Raw genomic sequence first — 5,502 nt, forward strand, 5'->3', positions numbered from 1 at the left:
CTTATGTACAGTAATTTAAACTTTATGGCATACAGCCCTCTGTATTAATAGTGAGTTTACACGCCATTACAAACATTAGTATGAATGCTCGCTCCCGATAATCGGCCCATGTCAAGGTGCCACAGATCACCTGATGAACGAGAAACACGTTTGTTCGTTGGTTGAAATTATCTTTTATACGGACACCTAAAGCATTGCTGCTGGGCAGCAGATTGTGCTATTTAAGTAGAATGTTTTGTAAGGGAAGCACATATACGCTGAAATTCAGGAAAGCTAAATTTTGACCAGCTGAGAGACATTAGCTGGGACAGTGTCCTCAAAACTAAAATTCAGACACAAAATGGGATATTTTAAAAAGTATTCTAAATTTTCATTGTGAGTGGTACTTCCCTTTATGGCACTAAGAGTTAGGAACAGGGAAAAAAATGTGGACAAATAAAAATGTGAAATGGGCAATAAATAGCAAAAAGAAAGCATTCAAATTAATAAAGCAATTTTTTTTTACAACAAAACCAAAAATAAAGAAAAACAGCAACCTTATCCTTAAAACCATGCTGTCTTGTTTTGGTATATTCTTTTTCTGTACTATACATTTAAAAAAAGAGTTGAATTACTAAAGCAGGAGGTTTATAAGCACTAACTATAACAAAAAAAGAATATATAAAAGATATACAATGGCAGCCAAGCTAGAGACAGAAATGCTAATTGCCAAAGAATAAAACTAACCTTAAAATGTTCTTCATTTATGTAATTGGTAAAAATGTTAAACCTGAAAGTGTTGGCCTTTTTAAAGAATGATGAGGAAAGGTGTTGATTTCCAACGTTAATCTGTTTTCCCTTAGTCCAAACAACAGCACAATAATGGGGTATTTCTGCCCCTGTGTACTGGTAGGAAAAATGTAACTTTTTCTTTAATAATAATTACCGTATTTTTCGCCGTATAAGACGCACCGGCGTATAAGACGCACCTAGGTTTTTGGGGAGGAAAATAAGAAAAAAAATATTTTTAACCAAAAGGTGTGCTGTGGGTTTGGAACTAGGTGGTCTGTGGATGGCACTATTACTGGGGATCTGTGGATGACGGACACTGTTATGGGGGGATCTGTGGATGACGGACACTGTTATGGGGGCAACTGTGGATGACGGACACTGTTATGGGGGGATCTGTGGATGACGGACACTGTTATGGGGGCAACTGTGGATGACGGACACTGTTATGGGGGAACTGTGGATGACACACACTGTTATGGGGGGATCTGTGGCTGGCACTGTTACAGGGGGGGGATCTGTGGATGGCACTGTTATACATGTGTCATCCACAGACCCTCCCAGCCCATAACTGTGCCATCCACAGATCCCCCGCCGCTCCAGTATACTAATATAATATGTCTGATTTAATTAATGGTTATTAAATATGCATCTTTATTCCTAATAGTACCTTAAATCCTAAGCGCTTCAGTACAATGCCGGCAGGCCGGGCAGCCGGCGCGGCGCGTCACTCACTGACGTCACTTGCCTGCGCCGCCTGCTTCATTCATAAAGTAGGCGGCGCAGGCACGTGACATCAGGGAGTTACGCTGCCGCCCGCCCGGCCTGCATTGTACGGATGCGCTTAGGATTTAAGGTACTATTAGGCATAAAGGGGCATATTTAATAACCATTAATTGAATATGACATATTTTATTAGTACACCGGAGCGGCGGGGCGGGCCTTTAGTACAGTGACTGCACCGCCCCGCCGCTATTGCCGGCCCCAGCTCCTCCTCCCAGTCCCTCCCAGAGTCCCCGCTCGCTTTACATCGCTGCCAGCGATGTAAAACTGGCTGCATTCGCCGTATAAGACGCAGGGGCATTTTCACCCCATTTTGTGGGGAAGAAAAAGTGCGTCTTATACGGCAAAAAATACGGTACTTAATTAAACCTGCCCTATAATAAAGGCTAGCCAGAACCTATTGTATAATTAACAGGTACTAAATAAGTGAGGGAGACTTGTGCTGCTGTTGGGCACACAAAGAACATCCTACCAGCAGCACAATAATGAGGAAGTATCCCCATAGGGAGATACCTCTTATACAGAACTCTGCACAGAACACCCAAAGGCAGTACTTTCCGAGATCCAGGCAGACAACCTATAGTGGTCGAAGAATGATGAAAGTGAGCTCAAAGAAGCTGCGTTGCATATCTTTTCTGGCCAAAAAGTGGAAACTGGCCAGGTAAAATGAGCACTAACAAAACCTAGTGGATCTAGGCCCTGGGATGAAAAGGAAAGAGAAATTTCTTCTCTAATCCACCTGCTCAAAGTAGGCTCTGAAACTTTAGACCCTTTGTTTCTGCCAGAAAAATGAACCAAAATGTTCACATCATTGCTGAATTCTAGTCTTCTACCTACAGTGCCTTGAAAAAGGTATTTACACCCCTTGAAGGTTTACATATTCTTTCATGTTACACCCACAAACTTAAATGTATTTTATTGGGCTTTTGTGTGATGGACCAACACAGAGTAGTGTGGGAAGTGAAAAGAAATTTTTTTTTTTTTTTTTTTCAATAAATAAAAATCTGAAAAGTATGCCATTTATTTGTATTCACCCCCCTGAGTCAATACTTTATACGATCACCTTTTTTTTCAATTACAGATGCAAGTCGTTTGGGGTATGTCTCTACTAGCTTTGCACATATAGTGGCTGAAATTTTTCCCATTCTTCTTTGCAGAATAGCTCATGCTCAGTCAGATTGGATGGAAAGCGTCTGTGAACAGATTCACAATGGGATGTAGGTCTGGTCTTTGACTGGGCAAATCTAACACATGAATATGCTTTGATCTAAACCAGTGGTGCCCAACCATTTTTTATCTGAGGGATGCACTAGACATGGAATAAATTTTGCAGGCCGGAACCACGTAGCTTTGCCAGAAAGAAAAGCAATAAATCAGAAATAATTTCTGCACTCACTATTTGATGTCATTTCATTAATGTGACGTCTGTAGATGTTTTCAGAAACCAATTTTGGAATGTTAGGGTCAAAGTTTGTCACGTTGATTCTCAGTACAGAATGCAAATGATCGTCAGTCTCTTTAGCACTGAAAAAGTTTGTTCACACACATAAGTACTCGCAAAAGTTGTCATTCTTTGTCCTTGTTTTCGCAAATTTGGAAAGGTTTCTGGTTTCGGCATAAAAGTCTGGTAGCGCTTTTTCTTGAAATTTGTCCTGCGGTGATGTCTGGCATTGCAGGTCAATCAGTTCCATCTGTAAGTCACTTGGTGCAGTGGAAGTGTCAACTGAAAATGGATTTTCGATCAAACGAATATTCATGTAGTGAAAATCTGCAAACCTTTCTTCAAAATTTTCACTTAGCAGCTTGAGAAGCAGTTTTTTTATCTGCAGCTTTAGATTGAGTTAATTTAAATACGCAATCAAATCGTCCAAGATTGCTAAATCCCAGTCATGATGGATCGCTAATCTCGGGAAGCTGCTTGTATTTTTTTTAGTCATGAAGATATCAATCGCATGTCTCAGCGTTTCAACACTTTGCTTCGACTCAGCCAGCAGACTTCACTGTGATAAACAACATCTTCATGTTCAGATTCAACAAAAATGAGAAATTCTTTGAAAGTCCTGTGATTCAGTGCATGTGATCGTATGAAGTTTACACATTTAACAACAACCTTGTTCCAAGTTCAACTGCTTCCCGCAGAGATTTTGTTGGTGAATTATGTAGTGGAGCTCCAGTGGTGGAAAACCATTGGATTCTATCACTATTCTAGCTACCAAACCACTGTGCCGTCCAACCATGCTTCTTGCACCATATGTAGTCACTCCTATTAGTGAGGTGAGACAACATCTTTGTGTTATTTATTAAAATTAAACACTATTATAAGCCACTTCTTAACCCCTTCAGGACCCTGCCATTTTTCACATTAAAAGGTTGTTTTTTGGAAATTTGACATGTCACTTTATGTGGTAATAACTTTGGAACGCATTTACTTATCCAAGCCATTCTGAGATTGTTTTCTCGTGACGCATTGTACTTTATGATAGTGGTAAATTTCTGTCAATATTCTTTTATGTTTGAAAAATTTGCAACTTTAGAAATTTTAATTTCTCTGCTTTTAAAACAGATAGTGATACTTTATATAATAGTTATTACTTTACATTTCCCATATGTCTACTTTGTTTGGATCATTTTGTGAATGCCATTTTATTTTTTGGGAACGTTAGAAGGCTTTGAAGTTTAGAAGCAAATCTTGAAATTTTCCCCACGCCTGGCACCACCTGGAGGATATCCCGCCTTCTCAGGGACAGGAAACAACTTTGAGATCAGCCAATAAAAGGCCCCCTCCTTCTTACCTCTCCAGTTGTTTCCTGTCTCTCTGAAGAGCAGGATTGTGGATCAGCGTTGCGCAGGGCCTTATTGGTTTGTACTCCCGGTTTGCTGGAGGGCCGCTGCAGGAGGAGGGGGCGCGGGGCAAGTGATGAAAGCTCCTCCCTCCTCTCTGTGTAAATACGGCACGTGCCGGTCACCCTGGGCTTTCCGTCCCATGTTCCGGTGGGACCGGTGGATCTGTGGTAAGAGAAGCGTTCTTGGGGCCTGGGAACGCTACCATCGGCCTCCTGACCTGCCGCAATGACGTCAGAGCGTGGGCATCGGCACGCTGGGGTGGGGCGCTCATTGTGCCTACCAGGAAGTAAATGAGGAACACCGGCGTCTCGGTGTTCCTCGTGCAGCAGTACATCTCCTGGCAGCATGTCTTTGCAAGGGGAGAGCGATACCTCCAGAAAACCCACAGATGTCTCCAGCCCGGTAAGCCTCCTCCCTATATGTTTTTGATTGTGGTGTAATTTAGCACTTCTTTAGCTATTATGCACCTGGCCTTTTCGGTGGCGGTTTCCTCAAAAAAATAAAAATATTGCTTCGATGCTGGCTGGTTATGTCTCCTAAGGGAGAGAAAATATTAAATGGGAACCGTTCCTGAAAAGGAAATGTGCCATTTGTAAAAAGGCGCTCTCTGGCTGTTCCAAAAAACCTCCATGTCAAAATGCTGCAACAGTGTAGTCTCGGAAGAAACCCCCTTCCCTTGGATGATTCGAGAGGAGGTCGGTGCAGCTGTAGAGGCTAAGCTATCCGCCCTCCCGCCCAAACCCTCCCCTTCAAATGTCTCAGTGGTGGAACAGGTTTCTGACCTAGATGAAGGTGAAATTTCTTCTGACACAGATTCCAATATTTCTGAGGATGCCTCGAGAAGACAGAGTCTCTATTAAGAACCATAAAAGCCACGATAAACTTGGAAGAACCTAAAGAGCCATTATATTTTCAAGACAAGATGTTCGCGGGACAGGAAAAGGCGAGTATTCCCGGTCCATAATAATATAAAGACCCTGAATGGAAATCAACCTGAAAAAAGACAAGCCGCTTCCAAAATGTTCAAAAGGAAATACCCATTTGCGGAAGAAGACTCAGCTTCCTGGGACAAAACCCCTAAAGTCGACACCCCTGTGGCTAGGATCT

The sequence above is a fragment of the Bufo gargarizans genome, chromosome 9, assembly GCF_014858855.1.
Source record: "Bufo gargarizans isolate SCDJY-AF-19 chromosome 9, ASM1485885v1, whole genome shotgun sequence".
Classification (NCBI taxonomy): domain Eukaryota; kingdom Metazoa; phylum Chordata; class Amphibia; order Anura; family Bufonidae; genus Bufo; species Bufo gargarizans.